The 26,206-nt window shown below is 41.9% G+C and overlaps 1 long non-coding RNA gene across 2 annotated transcripts in view; it reads right to left on the reverse strand.

Annotated features, from left to right (window-relative positions):
- The window catches only part of LOC121137191, an 87,839-nt gene that overhangs the window by 30,300 nt on the left and 31,333 nt on the right, over window positions 1–26,206 (reverse strand). For both annotated transcript variants that reach the window (XR_005874424.1, XR_005874423.1), the window contains exons 3-5: window positions 20,322–23,041; window positions 19,218–19,454; window positions 16,844–16,940 (exon numbers count right to left, since the gene is read on the reverse strand). This is a non-coding gene — a long non-coding RNA (uncharacterized LOC121137191). The remainder of the gene's footprint in view (window positions 1–16,843; window positions 16,941–19,217; window positions 19,455–20,321; window positions 23,042–26,206) is intronic.

The raw sequence follows: 26,206 nt of genomic DNA on the forward strand, positions 1-26,206 counted from the left end.
AGACTTAAGGATCTCTCTACAAGATAGAACTCATACCTGGAACTATCAATGGAGCCAAGACCCCATGGATGAGTAGGTCCTGGGTCCTAGGCCTTAGGGGAGAACTTAGTACTATTATTCTGCTAAATGGATGGAATATTAAACTGCCTCCTAAGTATTTATATTTAAATCCATATATTAGTACATCCTCAACCCCTCACTAGAGAAGCATCTTTTTGTAGTGTATGGAACTAAACACTGAGACCTACAACTGGTCAGTATGCACAGAATAAGAGCATGTGGGGTGATTAGCTCTACATGGGCTGACCTATATCCAAATCACAGATATCCAAATGGGATGTCTGTGTCCAAAAGATTCCTCCCAAGGCTCAGTGTTTATTCTTAAGAGGATGCAGAAATAGTGTAAGAGCCACAGGTAACATGACTATAATAAAACAGTATTTTCTGGACATGACAGGGAAGTTGCATAAATTTCATAACAATTATGATTTCATGTGCAAAACCTAGGCAAGACCAAGCCAGAAAAAAAAGTCTCAGCATAGATGGGGGAAGAATTAATGAAATTCCACTCTTAGCTGAGGAGCTCTTGTCAACTGATGACTTCTGGGAGAGGGTAAGTCAGTTTCCTTCAAGTATGTGGCCACTGAGAGGGTACCCATGATCCAGCAGATAGCCAGTATGGTCAGCATAGATCCAATAAGTACACCCATGCGCACTGACAGCATTTAAGTGGGTCCGTAGATTAAAGAAAAAAGCATTTGAAATAAAATGTTGGGGTATTATAATGGAGGAACTGGATGGCAAGGAATGTGATGTGAATTTTACCTACATACATATGCAGATATGAAAGTTTCAAATGATAATGAAGAAATAAGAAACAAGCTTTCTTGAGATACAGTACAGTTAACCCACTGCATTATATTAGAAATCCAATTCTAGGGCTCCGTATACTCACAGGGTTTTACAATGATAACTAAAATCAATTTCAGAGTATTTTCTTCACATGAAAGAAAACCCCCATTACTGTTAAGCTACCTTTCCCCATTTCTCTCCTTCCTCATCCGTTATTTCCTTAGCATACCCTGGCCTCCAGGCAGTTCCCTGTCAACTTTCTCTATATATTTGCCTATTTTAATTCATTTTGCTTATAGTCTTCATTCTACTTATAATTTTAAAACATTTGAATACTGTTCTGAACATTACTTTTCAGGACTGCTGACCTATGATGGTTAGATTTAGTTGTCCACTTGGCATGACCTAGAATCACCTGGGAAAATGGCCTCTGAGAATGCCTGACTAAGATTATCTTGATTTTACTGATTGATGTGGAAACATCTCACTATGTTTGGAATCGTTCCATGCATTCAGGCTCCTGAATTAGGCAAAAGTGAGAAAGTTGGTCAACACAAGCATGTACATATCAGTTCATTGCTCACTGCTCTTGACTGTGGATCAGATGTGACTTGTGATTTCAGATTCTTGTCGCCTTGACTTCCATGCAATGAGGGACTATAATCTGGAATTGTGAATCAAATAGACTCTTTACTCTTTAAGTTGCTTTTGTCAGATAATTTGTCATAGCCAAAGGAAACAACATTAAAACAGAAATTGGTAGCAAAGGGCTGGGTATCACTATTGGAACCCTAATCATGTGGCTTTTAGGCCTTTGGAACTGTTGTGTAAGAGGAATTTGGGCTTTGGGCTGGAGAATCTGTTTGGTGTTGTGAGCATAGCTTAATAGGCCTTTCTAGGGAAAACATGGAGGACAGGAGTGCTAGAAGAATGCACACAGTGGGGTCTGGCTCATGAGGTTTCAGAAGGGAATGAGACTTACACAGGAGCTCAACTAGGGGCCATTCCTGCATGTTTTGGATAAAAGTCTGATTTCATTTCTCTCTGTGAACTGGAAACTTGAGTGGAGTTGAATTTGAAAATAATGAACTAACTTGTTTGATGGGAGAAAGCTATGTGGCCAAGCTTTAAATTTTGGACAAGGAAAATGCAGGCAATAAATCATCTGCACCTGTTAAAGAGATTAGCCCTATCAAAGAAAAATCTGATGCTCTGCACTGGGAACATAGGAAAGTGTGTCCTCTGGGTCAGCACACAGGAGATATAATGGTTTCAGTGAGATATGCCTCCTCAAAGCATTGGGTGCTTAACATTTGGCTCTCAGTTGGCAGCAGTTTGGGGAGGTTTAAGTGACTCTCTAGATGGAGAATGTACATCACTAGGATCAAGCTGTGGAATTATGTAGCCTCACCCTGCTTCCGTGTTGTTCTCTCTCTCTCTGGCTCTCCCTCTCTGTCTTTCTGTGTGTCTGTGGTGTGTGTGTGTGTGTGTGTGTGTGTGTGTGTGTGTGTGTGTGTGTGTGTGTGTGTGTTTGATACTTGTCATTGAGTATGTAAGGACTCTACTTTTTGCTTCGGCTGCTGTCATAAATGGCTCTCATCCCTCTTGAACTATAAACAAAGTAAATCCTTCCTTCTATTAGCTGCCTTGGTCATGGTATTTTATCATGATAACAGAAGAGTAACTAATACAGAAGTTAGTAACAAGAGTTAGGAATTTCTGTGAAAAACATAATCCTGTTGTTTTTGGAGGAATATGGAAGAATTTGGAACTCTGAACTTTGAAAATGGTTGGATATTGTAAACAGGGTTTAAAGAGCCATTCTAGTAGAATCCTAAATTTTATTTTAGCAAAAGATATTTCAAGACAGCATAATATTGGTCTGTGGTATGGTTTTTAATATCATCACTAATACAGGTCTACAGTGAAATAGAGCAAATGGGACAGAAAGAAGAAAAATGTACAGTTTGGAATGAAAATAAGAGGAGTAGGAAGCTTATTGCTGCCGCCAATGCTTGTACTGAAAAGAGGTTGTGACTGTAATTGTAATCCATTAAGGAAAACCTTGCTTTGCATGGGAAGAAAGGGAGGGGTGCCCTCGGACCAAACCCCACCAACAAAGCTTCCAGTTTATGAAAAAGAGCCTAGGGCATTTTCTACTCCTAGAAAAAAACTGAATAAAAGCATGGATGGTAACATGTCCATCCCGATCTGAACTTCACAGTGTTGCACATTATGCTGGATTTAGAGGCATGAAGAATGCAAGGGTGTGGTGGTCATGGATTCTTCCTCCATGATTTCAGAGAACTTTTGAGACCAAGAAGCATGTGGCAGAGGAATTCGTGCATGAAGACCCTAAAAGGGCAGGAGGTCCTGAGCAGCCTTTATATAAAGCTATGGAAGCGAAGCTTGGGTTGCAGTGGAGACTCCAAGACATTGAAGATACCATAGGCATAAGCCATCTGTTAAGGAAACTTGCAAACTCGGGGTGTGGAGCCATCCCAAGAGACAGGTGTATGTTGTATGTTGCAAAGCTGGGGTGGCAGAGTCATCTAAACTCTTTGACATTAGGCATGAAGCTACAAGATTTGGTGTTTGCTCTGCTGGTTTCCAGTCTTGCTTTGGTTCAGTACTTCCTTGCTATGCCCTCATTTTTTTCCTTTTGGAATGGTAATGTTTATTCTGTACTATTATATGTTGGAAGTATTAACTTGCTTTTTGGTTACACAGGGGATTATAGTTAAACAATTATTTTCAATCTCAAAAGTGATTTTGGACTTTTGAGCAGAGTTGAGACTTTGAAGAACTAATGGGACTTTCGATGTTGGACTGAATGCATCTTGCTTTATGATATATATGGTCATGAGCTTATGTTAGACAGGAGTGGGATGTGGTGGTTTGAATGAGAAGTGTCCTCCCATTATAGGTTCGGGTATTTGAAGACTTGGTTCTCAGTTGGTCCTAATGTTTGGGAGGTTTGGGTGATGTAACCTTGCTGGAGTAAGTACTTCATTAGAGTCAAGTTTTGAGATTATGTAGCTTTTTCTGTCTATTTGATCTTGGGGATAAAATGATGTGATCTCAGAGTTTCCTGTTCCAGCCACCATGCCCATGTACTGTCAATCATCACTGCCATAATGACTCTTATCTCTCTGGAACTCTAAGTCCAAATAAGCTCCTCCTTCTATGTATCACCTTGGCCATGGTATTTTATCACAGCAAGAGAAAAGTAATTAATACAGCTGTGACTCAAGGAGAGAAGGCTACATTTGCAGCTGGCAGCAGACCTTGGTAATGTCATATGTATTTGCTTTAAAGGCATGAATATTAACATACCAAGAGAGTCAGGAAAAGCAGTTGAAGCTGGACATGTTATAGTTAGAGTCTTTGCAAACATGCCTGGATAGACTGTATAATGGAGTGTCAAAGATGAAGCTCAAGTTATATTGGAGATCCAAAGATAGTAGAGAGAGGCCAGACCATGGATTATCTGCCAAGGAGGTACATTTCATATAGTTCAGCACCTCAGTATACTTTCGTTAATCTTGTTTTTTTTTCCTTTGGAACATAATTCTGTGTCCTCTCTTAATACTTTTTCTTTTCTTTCACCCAAAAGTGGAATTGCACAATGGATAAAGGATAGAAGACAGAAGTTGGCTAACGGTATAAATAGTGCTTTGGAATCTATAGATAAATGAAATCATCTTATAGATAGTAGCAGAGAAAGCCAAAGCTGCATACCATCTTTGCTGTTAACATCTGTACAACTAGGACGTGTGATTCAGAATCTCAGTTCCAGAAACATAAATGGAAACTGACTCATGAAGGAAATGTGAACAAAGTCCATCAAAGTTCTGTCCCAAACCATGGTGACGAGAGGCACTAGACAACCTATGGTCAGAGACAAAGCAATTCTTGCTCTGGGAGAGTGTGTGACAGATTAAGAATAGCTGCAAGTTCTTGCTATTTCACATGAAGACTGGTCTCTGGGCTTCTGTCAAGTGTGTTGAAACACTGTGATGCCCTAAGTCTGAGTATCTTAAGATCACTATGTAGGGGAGGTCATCTGGTTGGCGGTTCCATGGAAACTGTCCTCCCAAACATCCTCATCAAGGCACTGAACATACTGAAAAAATTCTCCCTTGTAGGGTGCTGGGACAGAGCTGACTTAGTGGAGATGCCTTGAATTCACTTTTTCTCTTAAACTCCAACATGGATTACAAGTGTATTCATTCTACTTTTTTTTCTACCATCTAGTTGAGACCATTCCTTGTGCAAAGTACCTTGTAAACATTCCATCATCAACATTTTACAACATGTTACTTACTGGTAGAAAACTAATATTCAGAGAACTTATTGTCCATGTATGGAACAGATTGTTAAGTGAAATATCATACTCCAGTACCTGTATGTTCAAAAATGACCATGAGGGAGGATAGGGAAAATCAAAGGACACAGGAAAGGAAAGGAGTCTGTATTAATGAGGGTTTCTATTGCTGTGAAGAGACACCATGACCACAGCAACTCATATGATGTGTATATACATCATAATTTCTTTATTGATTCTTCAGCAATTTCCCTAATTTCATTCACTTCCCAGTCCACCTACATATTCCCTTTAGCCCCGCAGCATCCCCCAAAGGAAAATTTTAAAAATCAAGCCAAAACAAAACAAAGCAGGCAAATAAACAAAAACAAGAACAAAATATTTCCTCCAACCCCCCTCAAAAAAACTTTTTGCTTCTCCATCTTTCCTACCTTGTCAATACCTCTTCATCCATCCTGGTGGCATTGGGAGATGCAGTGTGTCACACAGCATACGCTTTAGTCCAATCAGCTTTTCTAACACACGTTCATTCTAACGAGTCACTTGTCTGGTTCAAGACCTCTGGTTTCTGGTACATCATCACTGAATCCTCCTCAAAACCCTTCTGGGATCCCCTGCAGGAATTCGAGTCATGGAGATCTGCAGGTATTGTTCCGTAGTACCTGCAGATCCTTTATGAGCTCCAGCAGGTCCGAGAAGAGATAGATGCTAGGGTAGGCCAACCCAAGACTTGGTGTAGGCTTGGGTGATATCTGAGCTGGTCAGTATGGGCCACTGGGGATATCTGCATCAGGCTAAGTAGGAGCCAGCTCCCCTAGCTCATTCCATCAGGGTCAGTTCTCCCTCATCTATGTGTGGGGGGATGGAGCTATCTCTCTGAAGTGCAAGGGCCTGCTCTCCTAGTGAGTGTAAGGGACAATTCTCTTGCTGTAGTGTCTAGTTCGAGGCTAGGCCAGCTTTCTCAGGGCTAGCAAAGTACAAGGCCCCAGGGCCAGCTCAGCATGGACCTCTGATTTCATCACACATGGTTCCTATGGCTCTCTGAAGTGACGCAGTCCATAGACATCAACACAGATGCCAGCTGAAGCTGGACTACAGACCCAGACATGTCTCTTGGCAGTAACTCAAACCCAGATGACATCCTGGCTCTGGGTAGAAGCACTGGCCACTCAGGTCAGGATGGCTCTGGTGGCAACATGGCCTGTGGAGACAAACAAGGCCACAGGCTGCAGCCCCAACCCTGGGCTTTTATGTGACCTTTTTTGGCAACACAGGCCTTGGACTTCAAGACAAACCCCAGACACAGTAGGACCACAGACCCAGACATGGTCCTCAATAACAGCTAGGCCTGGAAACCTGACTCCACAGTGACACACTTCCTCCAACAAGGCCACACCTACTCCAATGAAGCCACGCCTCTTATAGTTCCACTCCCTATGGGCCAAGCATTCAATCACTATGGAAGCCATTCCTATTCAAACGACCACAGAGTGCATCACTCTAGGATTTTGGTGAAGTCATTCAAAGTTGAATGCAAATGATTTTGGTGCAATTAATAGAATTCACCATGACATTTCAAACAAGGTTGTTAAAATGCAATTAACTATGCTTATGGCCCAAATTTTTGGTTTTAATCTTACTCTTTTCTCACCTATAAACCTGCAAATTTCTGAGAATGTCATAAGATTACAAACTTTGTTGCAGTGCTAAAATATGTCTTAACTGCCTTACTACCTACTATAGTAAATATTCATTTGACCCTTATAACCTGTCCCTACGTCATCATACTTTAGTCCCATCCAAAACACCTTGGGGGCTACTCTATAGCATCAATTTCAGAAAAAGAGAGAAAGAGTAGGGGGAAACACACACACACACAAAGTGGGGGAAACTGAAAAGAAAATTCCTTAAAATCCTGTGATTGACATAACATCAGGAGCCACCAAAACTGTATTATTCATGTAAATATGTGTATTTTATATATATCTTTATATACTTATATATGTATCATATATATGCATTTTATCTACATATTACATATCTTTAAGATACTTTAAACTAAAGTAGTAAGAAGGCTGGCCTCAAACCTAATTGTATACTGTCCTTGTCCTAAACACATTACCCTCTCTACCATGATATTATGTTTCATACTGTCCTCCCTGTATTCTCTTCTTCGGCAAGTCAGAAACACTGCCTCACCTGTGTAGAGGTCTCTGAGAATATGTCCCTCCATCTTCTGGCTACTGTTACAGAGGGCAGTGTGGAGCTGCATTTCCTGAGTAAACTGACAGCCCCACAGGCTGTCCAGTGGCTGAAGAACCTTATCCCACCCTTCCACAGTCTGGATCACACAATAATAGATGCTTGGTAAATATTGACGGTAAGACGTGCCAACTTTGGTTACATATTACCTTCTTTTTTCATCCTGTATTTTTGGAGAGGATATCATGTATGAAATAAAACGCAACATTTATCTGTTGTCGCTCAAAGAGAATCTTTGTTCTGAATTTTGCCTCAGGAACCCAGGGTTTGTCTTAAAAATACCAAAGAGAGAGGTAAATGAGTGTGTTAGGTACATTCCCTGAAGTTTTATTCCCTGGCCACCACATGGATGTATGAGAAGATCACCTTAAATCTACACATACTTTCCAGTAAAAGAGATAATGACTTTTAGAGTTGGGGAATCTCCCCCAGAAATAGTGTGAAATGGTTGGTTCAGGGTTTGAACAGCACTCCCAATCTTTATTCAGTCAGTCTGACACACTGTGTGTCAGATTCTGTGAAATTTACTGCTGAAAAGCCCTGGGGCTCATATGAATAGATCATTTAAATGCTACACAATGAGCTCCACTTTGGCACTGCACCCAAGGTGTCATTGAAGAAAATGGAAGAAGAAACTACCTATAGCTGGGACAGCTGGGGATTTGATTAGTGAAGTCACAAAGGTGACATTTAAGCCCAAACAGTGATTTTTTTTTTTAAGCAGGTAGAATGTGTTTTATTTTTCAGATTATAGGAAGAAGCATGGCCAAAGGTAGGGAGTCAGAAAACATCATGTCTAAAATTGTCAGTTCATCCTATATGTCCCAAAGTTGTGCGGCTTGAGAGGCATGGTGTGAGGTCAGAAATGTGACAGCTGCTGTCTTCTAATGACTATTTTGTGCCATATACTATGATAAAAGCTTTATGTAGACAGAACTCATTTTTGGACACGTTAGGAAATGGGTGCCATTGGCACTAAGAGATGAGAAAACTGGTCCTCACTCAGTGTGAGACTCCCCTTATTTCAGGCAGCTCAAGTGCCATAGACTCTGAACTCAGGTCCATCAACCAAGGCTCCTCTTTTATACAGCACTCTCTTTCTCCCCCTCCCATCTCCATGGCTAGTCTCTGGGTTATCTGTTCTTTATGTTTTCAACTTTTCAGTGATGATGTGGTCAGTTTCTCAGTTTAAAAAATTCTTTTCTAATCTATCTACACTCGTATACCAACTAATGTGTTCCAAGTTTGTTTCTTTAAAATTAATGACACTTATGAATATCCAATTTTATGTTCATTGGACCTGGATCTTTTCTTTAAAATTATAAGTCCATAACTCCAGATTTAGCCAGATGCTCACAGTATGCCTCATGTACATGTCAGAAATGTGACTCTGAAATTTTCTCTATAACAGTTTTCTTTATAACGTCTATAATTCTAATAAATGACGAGATCAGCCTCACCATTTAGGACATAGGCCTTGCTGTCTGCTACTGGCTTCTTTCAATATCCCACATTCCACATCCAATAGACAATAAGCCATTTCATCGTATCTATTTTCAAAATATGTTGAGTATAAAGCTACCTCTTATATCTGTGCTGCAGCTGAAGTCATGGGAGTGTCCTTCCTGTGCTGTACAGTGTATCCTATAGACAGATTGCTCTCAACACAGCAGCTAGAGGAATCATTATAGAGGAAAATCAAATCTGTTTCTCTTGCCTTCAAAACTACCAAAGGCATTTTAACTCAAAGATTGTTGGCTTATTCTTAGGTAGAGTAATTAATCTAGGAGGTTTGCATTACCTAATGTACAGGAATTCCATGAAAAGGGAGAGATAAATGGTTTTCAGTAGCCATTCATGTACCATCAAGCGAAAAACTCTCTGCAAAATATGAGGGAAAACTGTGGAGAACATGAAAGATTCTCCCACTAGAGATACATAACATGCCCCCTGCTGAAATGACTTAACATTTACTTCAGCAACCATGGGGTAGGGGGGGCTCAATATCTCCACAGGAAGACATGTCCAAGAATATTCGCTGAAGCACTTACCATAACAGCAAAAATTGTAAGAAGGATCCAATGATCAAGAGGAACAAAGACAAACTATGATTTAATCATATAACATCCATAAGTGTTTTATATCTGCATTAAATTCTCAAGGATGTAATTAAAAATACAGTTTCCGGATGATACCATTTTTACAAAGTTTAAATAATACAAAATAAAATGATTTCATGTGTGAACAACAGATAGCAAATTCAAAAGCCTGGGCACTTTACAGGAAGATGTGGGGCAGGATCAAGGATGTGTCTCTAGGAGGTTCATCTGTAATGACATGTCTTATTTCTTTTAAAAAATTTTATGAAGCCATTAAGGTAAGACTATTTAACAGTAACTAAAACTAAGCTTTGGATCACAATGCACATTATTTTTCTGCATATTTGGAATACCTTAGAAGTGGAGGAAAATGACTTGGGCTTTTACTTAAACACTTTATAATTTATCGGGAAACACCCACTGCTAATTTGCATATGGAAGTCTGTAGGTGAGTAGAACAGAGTACTCAAATCAACTTCAAAGTCCAGACATTTATTATAAGGTCAAACAAAGGACATTTACTAAAATCAAAGGACAGAAACCAAAGTATGGCCAGGACCCTGGGGACTGCAAGTCAGAACTGGAAGATGGCTGGGGACCAGGCTCCTATTTCTAGATGCTTCAAGGCTGTTCTTGTTCTCTCTCCCTCATGACTTCTCTGGGCAGCTGCTTTATTCTCTGCCCTTGATATTGCTTTAGCCTTAGCTGTGCTACATCATCTGAAGGACTTAACAAAACACTGCCCTTTCAAGTGGCAACTTCCTTTGTGATTTTGTTTATATTTAAAAAGAGACTACCGTCTTTCTTTCTCAAGCAATGGTGATTGGTTCCAGGACTCCTCATCAAACCACCATAATCCAAATGGGAGGAACTAGTGTATGCATATAATCTATACATATCCTTCTGTGTGATTTAAATCATCTTTAGGTCACTTATAATATTTTATACAATACAAAATGTATAAGCAATTGCTAAACCATATTGTTATGGAATAATGACAAGGCAAAATACCTATATATATATTAGGTACAAACAAAATATTGTCCAAATAGTTTCAATCTGAAATTAATCCGAATATATGAAATTCATGGTCATGGAGAGCCCACTGTGTATAACTGATACATAGCATCATTATAAAACAGTTATGCCAATCTGACACATAAGCCTCTTCCTTTGTCCAGTTCTTTGTTCAACCTTGTGGGCCTTCTCAATACAAACAGAAGTCCATGGCTGTTTCTCTGAGCAGGGTTACAGGGGAGACCACTTTCTATCAACACCACCGTCAGTGTATGTTTAACACTGATTCAGTGCTTGCTATAAACTCGAGCATTTTGCATTCAACAACCCATTAGCTTCATACTACAAAAGTACCCTCTTTTGCAGATGATGAAAATGAGTGTGGAGAAGCTAAATGACTTACCCAAGGCTCATTGTAAATGCCTAGACTTATGAGCAATCAGAGCATGGCCAGTAAATCTATGAACAAGTCCTGTACTCCCTGAGGGCAGGGGCAGGAGGCTGCATCCAATGTCAGTCACAGACAGAGCGCAAAGGAGACAGAGGAAGTCTAAGCAGGGCACCTGTTAAATGGTTTAAACAGAGACTTGGAAATTCAAGGGCACTGTGAGTTTGCCATTAAGTCACTGCCTGGAGGATTGCTTCAAGCACCTGGGCTTCCAGCTGCAGCTGGAGGGAATTGTCTTCCAGCAAGGTAATCCAGAATGCAATCACTTGCATTCTTTCCACAGTGACCAAGAGAACAGAAGCTTCCAGTGGGATGGTCAAATATCCAGGAAAATCTTTCGGTGATTACAGAAAGGATGAGCAAATGCTGGGGCTTGTTGTATACAGTTGACTGCTTAGGAAGCACATTATCTCAGAATTCCAAGGGCTTTCCTGATATTTAGCACCCCCCATTCTGCGGTGTGTGGTGTGTGTGTGTGTGTGTTGTGCTTGTGAGAGTGTGTGTGGTGTGTGAGTATGCATGTGTGTGTGTGAGTGTGGTATGTGTGAGTGTGGTATGAATGTGGTACACTTGTGTGAGTATGTGTGTGTATGGTGTGTGTGTGCTGTGTGTGTGTGTGTGAAATGTGGTGTGAATATGTGTGCGTGGTGTGAGTGTGGTGTGCTTGTGAGTATGTGGGTACAGCGTGTATGCGTGTTTGTGTGTTTGAGTGTGGTGTGAATGTGTGTGTGGTGTGCTTGTGAGACTATGTGTGTGTGTGTGTGGTGTGTGCGTATGCATGTGTGTGTGTGAGTGTGGTATGAATGTGGTACACTTGTGTGAGTATGTGTGTGTGCTCTGTGTGTGTGTCTGTGTGTGTGTGTGTGTGTGTGTTTCAGGGCCATTGAATAGATTTTAGGGTCATTTCCCAGGACCCTATGGCTTTGAAATGGCTTTTTTTCAATTCTCCTCTAAGTTTAAGCTTACATTCCTATAAAAATGAGCTCTCAACAAATTAAATAGTGGTGTCTCCCTCCTCTCCCTTCTTCTCCCACCTTCTCCTGCCCTCCTTCCACATAGCTCTCTCCTTTTCTCTCTGCCTTTCTCTCTGTTCTGCAGATGATCTAACACGTGCTCTATCCCTGACCACACGCCCAGGCTTTCACTGTGTTTCTTTTCTTTTTTTTTAACAGATGTATTTTGTCTTTAATTTTGATCTTGGCAGTATTTAAAGAGGCAAAACTATAAGAAATTAACATGAATACAATATATTATTTTTGGCACACAGCTTATCTACATAGGCAAAACTGGTAAAAACTTAAAGGCTAATTAATATTAAGAGGGAATGTCTAGAGAAGTAAGGAGGTAAAGAGCTGACTTCTATCAGTATAGAGTTTTTCTTGTGCTGCATTTCTAATATAGTGGTGGGAGGGCAAGCTTCTACATGCTGTTCCTGGAGCAAGGACACCCTCCAAGTGAGAAACCTGCCTGGCTGCATCTGGAGGGCAGGAGCCACAAGGCTGCATTGTTAAACCTAAGTTTCTTTTACTGTGAGAGTTGAGTTGCTCTGTTTCCTGGGGCCTGACCTTCCCCAACCCATGACCTTGACTTATTTTCTTGTTTTTGTAAATACCCTGACCCTCTCTGACCCTCCCTGACCCTCTGTAATCACATGGTGACCACATGATGGGTTTTTTTTTTAGTTTGTTTTGTATGTCCTTATTGCCCTATTGTCTCTCTTCTGTAAAACTATTGATGATTTTACTTCTTAAAATGGGCCCAAGAAATGGATTTGGGGCTGTTCTCTTTATCCTTACTTAGGAGGCAGTCTAATTTGGCTCAAACTGTGGTAGTGGTCTTACTCTCAGTGTTTGGGATTAACATACGAACAAGAAAAAACATCCCCCACATCACTGCTCTGGGACAGGAAGCAATGTCCTGAGCCCTTCCTTGAAGCAGCTCCTGCAGCTCCAGGGTCTTCAGCAGATTTCCTGAGCTCACTCTCACTCCAGGGGTATGGGAAAGCAGATTTAAGGTATTCAACATACACACATCATTGCTTCTTCCACTCTATCTAATCTGTTAAACTTGCTGTCATGATTCATCTTCTGTAATTAGCTTCTCAAAGGATAAAATCTTTTCAATGGAATACTTCCCAGAATTTATCAATTAAAAATACCTTTCCATTTTTTTTTTCTTTAAATACCAGCGCCTATGCAGAGAAAGAGGAAGGAGAATAAAAAAATCCAAGCATGGTAAAAGGATACAAGCTTCTAACCGCTTTCCTCTGGGTCCACTCCTTTTTGTAGAGTAACCCTGTTTAACAGCTTCTTGTAAGTGTTTCTAGAGAACAAAGCCTCTGTTGTTGGGGTTGTACACACCACAGTCATTTGCATCCTTTAGCTCTGCCATCAAGGGTGGGGGAGGGTGTGCCCACAGGGACCCATCTGCCTTGGAGTGGGACAAAGGTGCTTTTTGCTTACACACCCTGTTTCCTTCTCCTGTCCCCTTTACCTTTTGGTGATCCCTGAATTACCCCTGAGTAGAAAGGCCTAATGTGCACAGCCTTTGACAAGTGCCCTGCCCTGCTCTGCCCGGCTCTACCCTGCCTGCTGCTCTGATATTCCAAGAGGAACCCAGCTCTGGCTTTGCTCAAGTGTTTCCTGCATCTCAGTGAGTGTCCAGCATCTTCCCAGGGGTAGCAATTGTTGAGGAGCTTGCCTCCTGCTGCCCTTGCTCCACGACAACACAAGTCTGCAGTATCAGCTTCCCAGAGTGTTTATCACATAGTTGGAGTGCAGTAAATAGAATAAAAGAATAAGGCACCAACAAGGGCTTCCCAGATGGCGACTAGAATCTCACTGGGCTGGGAGGTGACACTGGCTGGGACCTTTTCAGGAAGCACTGACTTTTCCACTGTGGCTCTCCAAAGGGGCCTGCATATCAGAGGCCTCGTGTGCGGCCTGCAACATGGTATTTTAATGATGCCTTAGGTAGGAGGCTGCGCTATCACATGCTAAGGGGTGGGGAAAAGGGGTTCTTCCTTTCCCAGTTTTGAAAGTTATATGATATTTTGGAGAAAGATGCAAATATCAGATCCCTCTCAGACACAGACACAGGCAGAGACACATACGCACTGGGAGACGCTGGGCCTTTGCTAAATATAACCCTTTGTGGCGACAGTGTCTCGGCAATTTTCAAGTGAAGAGATAAGGAGGGGAGCCAAGTCTCTCATAATGAATGCAAGCCTATAGCTTTTAAACAGGGCTAACATATGGGCCACTGATGTGAATGTGAATGCAAATTAGATAGTTCTGATTGCTTGAAATAAAGTCAGCAGAATCAGCCTCACACAGCAAATGGTGAGGCTTTAACCGCGTCGGTGCCAGGCTGGAGATGAGAGCTCTCAACACATGCTCAGAATATAAAGGGCTTCAGGCTGGCATTTTGGACGGAGCCCTTTCTACACAGGGCAATTGCCAATGTGGTTCTTTTTTACTTGGAGTCTTCCATTTGTGTTGCACAGAAATAGATGAGTTACTTTGACCGCTAACCTTTCTGACTGACTGTAGATTGTAGACTGTCTCAGTGTGTTGGGAATCTCTAAGAAGTCTTTTTTTTTTTTTTTTAATCAGATCTGCTTTACCTCCTGGTAACATCTCACATTTACTATGGCAGGCCCTGTCCTATGTGGGGAGTGGGGGAGGAAGAGGACAGAACCGGTTCTTTGTTCAAGGACAACACGGATACATAAAACCAAAACAAAGTCTCAGGAAGGTGTCACGTAATGCTATGAAAGAGGCAGTCCTTGAAGACCATGGGAACTCATAGGGACTTACAGGTGGGGCTTCATTTCTCCTCCGTCCCTCCGTCCCTCCGTCCCTCCGTCCCTCCGTCCCTCCCTCCCTCCCTCCCTCCCTCCCTCCCTCCCTCCGTCCCTCTCTCTCTGTCTCTCTGTCTCTGTGTGTGTGTGTCTCTGTCTGTGTGTGTGTGTGTGTGTATACACGCACCCACACGTACACATATACTTGTGGTCCTTGGAAAGGTTCATGGAGGAACAGCTCCTGAGTCAAGAACAAACAAGAGAAGGAAGCAAATGAGGGTCAGGATCTATCCTGCCCCAGGCACAGGTGGAGAGCACAGACGTTGGCAATGAGAAGGGTTTCTATTGGAGTGGGAAAGTGGATAGGTAAGCTGCTGTCTGAGGCAGCCCTGACGGCTGCATAGCCAGACTGGCCCCTGAAATGCTTCCCAAGAGTTGTTAGCTGAAGGAACAAGGCCAACAAGAAACCTTTCATGAGAGGCCTTTGTCTCCACTTAAGTGGCCAACACAGCATGCTCTGCCTGAGCTCAGGCAGGAGAAACATATGGGCCAGAGCTGACCCCATGGCCCTTGTAACCCTGGTGTTTATTCCCAGACCTGAAATATGCTTCTTGGAGTTCATTGTCAAAGCAGCCCAAACCTGACACCTTCCAGTAAATGAAGGTCCTGCCTGGCCATCCTCTATCCTTTAGCTCAGTGCTTCTCAGCCTGGCTTCTGTGTAGGCCTGAGTAAGGCTCTCAGCAAGGGGGTGGGAGGATCCTCAGCAGATATCTAGTGTGTCAAGGTCAAGGTCATAATTAGCATCTGTAATGAGAAAATCTTGCCGTGGTGAAGACTAGCCAATCAAAAATGTCAGGAATCGCAAGGCTGAGACACTTAAAAGACACTTTGTAACCCCCAAAATCACAGAGAGATGGGAGGTACTGCCTATTGCTGGGGAGAAGAAAGCCATATGAACCTCAACTTGGGTTATGTTCCCCCTTCATATGTCCTTTGCGCCATGGCCTCACTGAGCAGAGCAAGAAGATAACAGTAAAACAAGATACAGTCTGAACATGAAACAGAGATGCAGCTGTGCTCCGGCAAGAGGAAATCAATTGAGCATCAGTTAGAAATCTGTTTCCCTTCTTCTGTTCCTTGCCATTGTCACCTCTATCATAGGCACCATGAGACAGACAGCTCAACCAACCTCCAGAGCCTTCATCAGTGTTGTCTCAATGCTTTTTCGAGACTCGGAGTGGATTTGTATCAGACGTTGGCAACACTGGGGAATTTACAGTTTTTCAGGGCTGAGAAGTCAGTCATAGGTTTCCAGTTTCAGGTTTTAATTAGCTGAGACTTTTAGCTTAGTTCATTGGTAAATATGGTGTGCACCCAAGGATAATGCGCTCCAAACGATGTACTGCCAGCAATGCTGATCCCACCCACATGTAGCCTCTAACTCTGATGGAAAATCCCTTTGGAGAGGAGGAACCACAGTGCAGCACTGTAGCCTTCTTTTTTCCCCTGTTCGAGGGCTATGCTTCACTTCCCTTGCCTCAGAGAAACGCCATCATACTGAGTTCAGTGGAAGCGTTCCTTGCACCTTCATTTGTTCTTGCTGCCCCAGAACACAGCTATAATCTCCAAAAGAGAACACCAGCCTGCCAACCGTGGCTAAGAGACAGGATGAAGGAAACCAGTTCCAGGCTATCTAGCTACCTCTTTCTGCCTGACCCATTCAGACCAGTTTGCAGGTGCTCTGTGGGTAGGATAGGGTCTGCTCTGATTCTGGAAACAACCTTTCTCTGGACTGTCTGTGTCCCCTGCTGTGGGAAGTTGCCCGGCAAGACTTCAACTGTATAGCTGCTTAAGGTTGCTGGCAAGCTGTTCTCATCCCCTAAACAAATTGTTATTCCTGCTTACTAAACACAAGACATCGCTCACCTGGTCCAGAGCTGCATTCTTGTTCAAGGGGACTCGGGAGCCCAGACTAAAGTGAAGTTAAGACATCCATACTCACGGTTCTCCAGAAACAGGAGACACAGGCACTTACTGTGGGGCCACAAGGGAATCGCCAGGGCTGGTTAGATGCAGAGAGGATCAGCAAAGGGCAGAGGAAACGGTAGCCAGTGCTTTCGCTGTGGTTTTAGCTGGGAAGAGAAGCAGATCTAAGACATGGAGGTGTAGGGTAGGCTTGTTGAAATAATGTCAGCAGGTCCTTTGGTGTGAGAACTGCCTGTACTTGGCTGTTCTCTGGCTCTGTGGTGATGAGGGGTGGGGTGGGGGTCTGTGTGTCTCTATGCTATGGTGTGGTTGGTGTGGTGTTCACACAGAACAGAAAGGGAAAGTGTGCTCTGCCGAGTCCTTTACTTTATCTTACTATGCTCTTGCTATTGATACATTACGCGGTTGCCTAGCATCAGGATACAGAAAATAAGAGACATGCTTCATACTGTCTCCTGCCGAGGCTGTGAATGGTGAAGTGGCTCTCACCCTTCTCGGGTTTGCTTTATGCTATATAATCCTTTATTCAAACAAAACACTGCTTATTAGCACAACATATAAAATTATCACCACCAAGGGCTGCTCTGGTAGACACAGGACCATTGCCCAGAATATGAAAGACACTTTGCTTTTTAATTTAATGTTAAGTATTTATGTGTATACCTAAGTGCCAGAGTGTGTATGTGTATGACACATACATGCAGGATCCCATGACGATTAGGAAAGGCATTGGATCTCCTGGACCTGGAGTTACAGATAGCTGTGAGCTGGCATGTGGGTGCTGGGCACTCAACCTGAGACCTCTGAAAAGGTCAGTGTTCTTAATGGCTAAGCCATCTCTCCAGTCCCCCACCCTATTTCTGGAGACAGAGTCTCACTAGGTAGTTCTGCTGGCCTGGAATTCATTGTGTAGACTAGGCTGGCCTTGAATTCACAGAAATCTATTGTCTCTATCTCCCAAATCCTGGAGCTAAAGGCATATGCTATCACACCTGGATTCCTGGGTGGTTGTTAAGAAGGGAAGTGTGAACTAGATAACTGTGGATGATGTCTTGGGGATGTTATACCTGCATAATGTGGGCCTGGGCTGCCTGCATTCTACTCTCTTGTCTGTGGAATTTTTCCAGAAATCCTACACCTGGAACATAATTCACTCAGAGGACAGATCAGGAAGGAGACATCTTAACTGGGCATTGGATTTGCCTTGTATATTATATCTGGATCATGAAGATGTCTTGAGGCAGGATAGAAAACAAAAGCATGATGACATGGGGAGGAAGGGCTGGGAGAGAAAAGACTTTGCTCTTGAGACCTGATCTGCTTTCACTGATGGGAAAGGAAGGAAACTTCAGAATCTGTAGATAAGGACCTCATGGCCTACCGTGACAACATGTACTTCTCAAAAGATGTCTTATTCAAGACAATAAATAAAGTGTACCCAATTAGGGACAGACAATGCCTTTCTAAAGACAGCCCATCAAGGAAGGCGACGACAGTAAGTAGGCCATGCTTACTTAGGGCTGAAATTATGTGTAGCCTTATATTCCTAGAGCTCCTACCTCCTAGACCTGGATGATGCCCCCCTATCACTATCCAGCTTTGTTTACTGAGAAAAATTCTTTAACTCTTTACCTTTGCAATAAAGTACACTTTGGACAATGTTAGTAGTGGGGATCCATTTCTTAGAAAACTCTCGGAATGTAGCAACGGAGTATGCGATCTACTAAAATTCCATTGTTAAGAAAGCTGCTCACCACTTTTCCTTAGAGCAACTCACAGTCATTCAGTAAGGTGTGACTTACTCTCTCAGACCTCCTTTCTTTCTTTCTTTCTTTTTTCAACAAGCCCATTTTTTTTATTCAGGTTTAGCTGGCTCTGAAATCCATTTCTTTGTCAAAATCCAGGAACCCTGGGTTGTCTGGGTGAAAATCTCTGGTTTTGGAAGTGTAACCCAGTTGCCAGAAACTGTCTATGACCTAGAACAAAGCTATGCTCCTTTCTTCTTGAATTCCCTATGCTTCTGAATTCCTGCACGTCTTCCTACTCTAGTGGCCAGGAAGGAACTCTCCATAGAAAACTCAGATAGCTATGGAGGAGTAAAGCAAGACCAGGTCTCAAGGTCAAAACAGGAGTAGCCATGAGCCATGATGAGTTCCTAAAGATTGTCCCCAGGTCTGCCTCATCTTAGCAAATCCAGAAAAGAACAAAATGTTCTTATCATTTTCTCAACTGACACTGCTGTTAAGATCAGCACTGTTTATTTATTGTGATTGTCTGAATTCCCACGCTAACCCCTTTTTGTTTAGAAACAGTTATCATTAACACAGTTGAGTATTGGAGAAACTACAGCTCTTGTCCTATTGACCGTAGTGTATTGAATCCCTGTTCCGTCATGTGGTGTAGTGTGATGTGACATCACTTACACTGCTTTCTTTCATGTTCCTTGCTGTGTCCCATATTTGCTGGCAAGCTGGAGCATAGTCAGTCAGAAATGCTCACTCGTGGGCTTGCTTCAAGACCTCTGTTGAAGCTCATCTCCCTCTACTCCTGTGTTAGAGGAATGGAGGGCTATTCATCCCTGATTGCCCTTCTGTATCCGTTGTTCCATTTCCATCTTTTTCTTGTTGGCACAGGATCCTTTGGCAGAGAAGAATGCCTTTCTGTTTGGAAATCGAATTAGGAAATGGTCACCATTGTTTTGTCCCATGGAGTCCTCAGGTAACAAGCCTTTGGAAGCAGCGGCACTGGCCATACCAACTGATGGGTTATAGGAATAATGGCGGCCCTTTTATTTGTTCTTGATTCTGAATTTAGAATTTGGTACTGGGATGTTGACAGCACAGGCCAGGAGTCTAGTTTCTGACAGTGAATAACATCTTTAGAGTATCACGAGCGCACAACAAAGTACCTGAGTTGATGCTACCCCAGGAGACGCTAGGCGTGGCAGAGACAGGTGGTGTATTAGAGCACTGAGCAAAGATGTAGAAGGCTGTGTTTATAACCCAGATGTTTCTACTTACTGGCTGTCTGATTTTAAACTCCCTTTCCTTTCATTCATACCAATATGAATGCTGAATGTTCAAGTGAGGTTATTCATATAAAAATGTCTCAAATTTACATACCAGGCTCCTTATACAGCCTGTTATATCGTTATCTAAAACCAAGGCAACAGATGTGAAACTCTGAACTTGCTTTCTTGGCTTCTTAGGGTCATATAGAAAATTAGAAATTTTATTTAATTCTTTTGTATGGGCAGATGACGTGGAAAACATAGTCTTGTGATAAGGACAGAACCCTCCCAGCGCAAGTGAAAAATGATGAAAAATGATAAAGAGAAGCAGTTGGTATGCCTGGGCTGTGGTATGCCCGCAACCTTCCCTTAAGATTCAGTTATGGCTTCCTTTCGTGCAAAATTTAGGACTAAACGTTTAGGTATATAACAGCAATAGGAAAAGGGCTTTGAATAAGACACCTTCAGGTTAATTTTTCAACTTTTTCCCCAAAAAGGATTGCATAATTGATCTTACCTAGTTTTTGGGACAGACACAGAGATCTCTAAGGCACATTGTTATAGAAACCAACTCAGAAACAAACCGGTCCATAGTGTGAAAAGGAGATTGTTGCACACTCTGTAGCTCTGGCTTTGCACCTATAAAAACAAAACAAAACAGCAGCAGCAACAACAAAACCTCTGAATAACAAAGAGATCAACTGACTCGATCATTTTGTGATCTACATTGAAAAGATGATTTTCAGGGTGGAGACTGAAATCCCCAAGGTCTAAGCCTGCACTGTGCAATCTGGTAGAGCCACATGGCAGGCGCTCATGACCGTGGCGATTGAGACCTGGGAATGTGATGAGAGTAAATGAAAAATGAATCTTCAACTGTATTTTATCTACGTTAATTCAAATTTAAAAATGGATAGTTGATTCATTTCCTGGAAAATCGTGTGTGCAGTTAGTGCAGTTTGGATGTGTTAACCTACTTTTTAAGCTGTAAATCTAAATACAGATCAATTATTTCTGAGGAAAATTTAGCATCTGAATTTAGGTTGTTGTAAGGATAAGATGGAAGTCAGATTTCTAGGACTTGGCAAGAATTTTAATACATTTCAACAACAATTTCATATTGATCACTTGGTAAAATACCATCTTGGATGCATCAAGCTAAACAAAACCTATTAAGATTAATGCACCCATTTCTTTGTTCTGTGTTCCAATATGGCTACTGAACTTTTGGACAGCATTAGTCCGGAGAGTAAAACGAGATTGCAAACACAGTTTTGTTTTGTTTTGTTTTTTTTTTGGGCTCTTGATTTTAATTGCATTGCTTATTTAGAATAGTGTTCACTCTTTTCCAATATCCCAGAAGAAGTTTCCATAAGGGCATTCAGCACAGAGGACCGATAAGGAGAATGAGCCTAGGCCCTTTGCTGGCTGTTTTGTGCATTCTCCTAGGCCCACCACAAGTTAGACCTTAATTGTGCACTTGGTGCGGATAACCATGACTCTTCATTTCATTCTCTGTATTGTTGTTTTAACAACTCACCAGTCCTCCTCTTCCACTCCAGCGTAGTCATGGCATTTGCTCTGGCCAATGAAATCTGAACAGCAGTGATATCTACCTCTCTTGAGTGGAGGTAATAGAGCTGTATGGGCTATGCCTAACTTTGTTCTGTTTGTTTGTTTTTCTGACAAAAGCCCAAAGTTATCACGGACGAAGCTGTTACATCATTCTGGGATCTTGAGTATGATGATGAGGGCACACTGGAAGCCCGCATGATTGAGAGCTGCCCTCTGAGAGGCAACCCATGAACTGCAAGAGTCATGTATTATTGAACCACAGCCAAGATCTCAGTGTTTATGGACTTTGGAGATGTCAGGAGGTGGGAAGAAGAAAGAGGGAATCATTATGTCAGATAGGTGGTTCCTATTTTTTTTTCATAAAGGCTTTTGAGAACTTAAAAGCAAGCAAGCAAACAAACAAAACTAAAACAAACAAACAAAAAAACAATCCATTTTAAGTGGTTTCCACAAGGTCCAAGAAAAGAGGTTTTAGTGGAAGAATCTTCTTCATGGTGACAGTTGTTGGGCCAAATTTTCCTTTTAGGAATAAAAAGACTGCCTCTGCCCTTGTGTACCTAGAATAAAACTGTTGCAAGTTGAATGAACACTTGTTCCTAGTTGAAGGGAGAGAGGTGAGGTCCAGTTCTCTTGATTATGAAGATTTCAGATGACCCTGCTTCATGCTCTTCCACAAATTTTTGATGGTTATACTGGACCCAGGAATAGCAACAGATGTGTTTACAAGTCAGTTATATTTGGTTATTATTCCTAAACATCTATTGCCAGGGGCTAGAGAGACCTCTCAGTGGGTAAGAACACTTGTTAGCCTTGCAAAAGGAACAGGGTTCGATTCCCAGAACCTACATGACAGCTAACTACTGTCTGCAATTCCAGTTACAAAGGTTTGGGCATTCTATTCTAGCTTCCTTAGACACTGTACAGATGTGGTACATAGATGCATGTGCAAGCAAAACTACCCACACATGTAAAATATACAAATCTTAAAATAAATCCACCTTATTGGTATTAGAGTCTACAAACTATTCTATGGTTATTGAAATCATTCTCAATGATACTTTGGTCATACTAAAATTAAAAGAAACCTACTTCACTCTTCCTTTAGTTGCACAGAGTTATTCCATCTGTACAATCTAAAATTTATTTAATTAATCTCATTGTGTGGTGTCTTTAGACCTTTATTATAAAAATGTCACACAAAAAACATTTCTTTCTCCACTCTTCCTACACTGTGATGCTTGGGTGTTTATGCATTTATGTTAATGTGCCTAAGTGAGAAATTAAAGGAAGGCAGTTCAACTAAAAATTCCTTTAGACATTTTAATAAATACTGTATCTCAAAAGACAAATGAAAGTGTTAACTTCTGTGTGTCTTATGTTCATAATTTTGATTTTGAATTTTACTACTTTGGCTGATGAACAGTGGTATCCCAGTTGATATAATTTACTTTGTATCATAAATGCTTTTATGTTTTACAGAACACTGTGACCAGAAATCAGAGAGCCCAAGAGTTTCCTTGGAGACTTTACCTAAAAGTTTGGAGTCCAAGTTCTCTGGAGAATAATATCAGACTCCTAAAGGATACATTCATCCTTGACTTCTTTCTGTGTGTCCAATGCTTTATTGGGTACCATACATGGGAACCATTCTTTCAATGATCGCTGAGTGAATACAAACAGGTGCGAGAGTGTAAGAAAAACTGGAGGAATAAATATGGTAGCTTCAAAAGAATTGGAAACACACTGTTATAGTCTAAAGAATTAAAAGATGACCTTGTGAAAATTACAGTTGGATCTGTAATTACAGTAGGGTGCGATGTCAGGGGACCCCATCTTTGGAAGGGTTAGATGCCTAGTTTAATGCTTAGTTATTGCTACTTAAAATTTTTTACTAATTTTCTTACCAAGCTGTGTCTTCTTTTTGCCGTGGACCCTGTGAATTATTTAGCTGGTGGGGGGTAGAGATGATGAAAGAAAAGCTTCAGCACCAAGGGGAGTTGCTTCACAGTGGATTTGGGGGAAGAAATATGAAGCTCTCAGCAGGGGAGGGGAGGAGTTTTCTTTAAAGCCAGAACAATGTGGCCAAAGCTGCCAAGTTCTACTGCTTGCTGGGGCTGGAACATGGCCCCCTTGTTAAATTACATCTTCAAGATGGTCTTAGTTAAGGTTTACTATTGCTATGAAGAGACACCATGGCCACAGTAACTCTTAGAAAGAAAGCATTTAGTTGAGGGTGGCTCACTTACAGTTTCAGAGGTTCAGTCTGTCATGATTATGAAGGGGGACTTGGCAGCATGCAGATGGACGCAGTGCTGGAGATGAGAGTGCTACATCTTGCAACAGGCAACAGGAAGTGGACTATTACACCGAGGGAAGCTTGAGAAAAAGAGACCTCAAAGCCTGCTCCCACAGTGTCACACTTCCTCCAACAAGGCCTCACCTCCTAACAGTGCCACTCCCTTTGGGGGGCATTGTCTTTCAAACCACACAGCCAGCTTTCTGTTTTCCATCACTGCCTAAACTTAGCTGTCCTGACACTGGATTTGTAGACCAGATTGGCCTTGAACTCAGATAGCTTTCAATCACGTCTTCACCAGCTTTCTATTTTCCATGGTAACCTTCACTGACTGCCTCAGTTTGGCTATTCTGGAACTTGCTTTCCTCAAATTCAAAGAGATCTGTCAGCCTCTGCCTATGGAGTGCTGAGATTAAAGGCATGCACCACCATACTCAGCTTTAAGCTTTTCTTTAAAACTTAGCTGGGTGGGGTGCCCTGAGGTCACCACTCTGTTTATTCCATTTCTTTATCTGTTTATCTCCTTGAACATAGCATTTAGCTGCATTCTACTTCCTGCTGTTCCTTTTCTCCTCAATTTGTACATTTTGTGTTTTTACTTTCTCAGCTTGCACTTTTTCATTATCAATCTCCATTAGAGTTAACATTAATAACTACATGACAGAGTCTATTATAGGCTGCTTTGATATTTCCTCAGCCAATGGAATTAATTGCAAACCCTTCACTTTAGCCTCAGGCAGACTTTTCAGAAAAGAGCAAAAACCAGCCACATTCTTCACCAAAATATCACAGGAACAATCTCTAGGCAACATACTAAAATTCTTTTCCTCTGAACCTTTGGAGCCAGCCCCAGACAGCTCAAATCACCTTCAGCATTACTGTCTTCCATGAGCCTACTAGGATGGCGCATTAAGCCCCTCTGAAAGCATTCAACTGCTTTTCTAATCCACAGTGACAGGATCCGTATTCCTTCAAACCAAAACATGGTCTGCCCTATCACAACAATACCTCAATCCCAGTACTAACTTCTCTCTTAGATAGGGTTTCTATTGCTGGGAAGAGACATTATGACCATGGCACCTCTTATAAAGGAAAACATTAGTTGGGTGGCTTACAGTTCAGAGGTTTAGTTCATTATCATGGACTAAATAGTGGGGCATAGCAGTGTGCTGGCAGACTGTGTGCTGGAGAAGGGCTGAGAATCCTACACCTTGATGTGGAGGCAACAGGAAATGAACTGTTTCACTTGGTGTAGCTTGAGCAAGGGTGACTTCCAAGTCCACCTCCACTCTTCCTCCAACAATGAGGTTCCTTCCTATGAGCTTATGGTGATAATTACACTCAAACTATCACATCTAGTTTGGTTTAAAATGCTACAATTGAATAGACCAAAATATATAGCAAATCAGAGTGACAATAAGACATTAAAAAAAAAAAGCTGAAAGAATAGCAGTGCAGTTCTATTAATAGTAAGCTAAAGACATAGTATAGTTTTGACTATGCAATGCCCCCTACTGGTTCTGTGTTAAAATCTTGGTTCCCGGCTAGTGGTACCATTATTGGAAACTCGAGGAGGTAGGACCTTAGGTGGGCTGTCTTGTCCTTGTTCCTTGATTCACTGGGCTTATGAGGGCTGTCTTGTCCCTGGTTCTTCCTCAATTCCCTCCCTCATTTTCCCACTCTGCTTCCTAGCCACATATTGCTCTTTTCCACAGTGTTCAAATATTCGTATATTTCCTCCCATGCCCTTTTCTGTTATGTATAAATATTTCTTCAGAATTGAAATTATAGCGGGTAAGTAACTTTTCATTGTGCATTATTTTCCTCCACATTGCAGCTACAAAATTCTATGAAAACAACTCACTTAAATTGTGAAAAAATATATATTCATATGGAAGACAAGTCAGGGGTACACCAAGGTGTGCCTTCCTGTCCCCACACAGCCCTGTTTCATTCTCTTCAGCAGATTTTGCTAAAATATCTGCCAGACAGCAGCTCTTGCTGTAAGAGTAAAACTTTGATTATAGGACCCTTTTCTTGCTTCCAGCATACTGAATGTACAGATATAGGAGCAAGACTCAGTCTAAAACTAGATTCCCTCCTGGACCAGGAACTTATCTTCCCTGATACAGATTTTGCCTAACTCTGAAACACTTTCAGGTCTGCCTGGCATTCCAGTTGCCAAAGCCAGTTTCTGCACTTGGTCATTTCTAACCCTGGAGAACTTGCTCTCCTAGAGGTTCTGCCTGTGCGGCCAGTCTGTTTTTCTCTTGTCTCTCAGGGAGAGACCTCATGGGTTTGTATGGAGCTCTGTGTGAGTATTTTAAACATAGTGTTCTTGCAAGCTGATAAAAATAAACTCTAAGCCAAAAGCCCCCTGTACCTCTCAAGCCTCCAGTGTCTGCCCTTGTTTTTGAACTAGTGGGCTCTGAGTCTGACTTGACTCATCAGCAACTTTCCTGACTCACTTTGTTTTCTGTCTCTGGCTGGGTCATTCCCATGGCCTTCTGGCCTTACCTGGTGTCTTATGT

The sequence above is a fragment of the Mesocricetus auratus genome, unplaced genomic scaffold (genome assembly GCF_017639785.1).
Source record: "Mesocricetus auratus isolate SY011 unplaced genomic scaffold, BCM_Maur_2.0 Super-Scaffold_100676, whole genome shotgun sequence".
Classification (NCBI taxonomy): domain Eukaryota; kingdom Metazoa; phylum Chordata; class Mammalia; order Rodentia; family Cricetidae; genus Mesocricetus; species Mesocricetus auratus.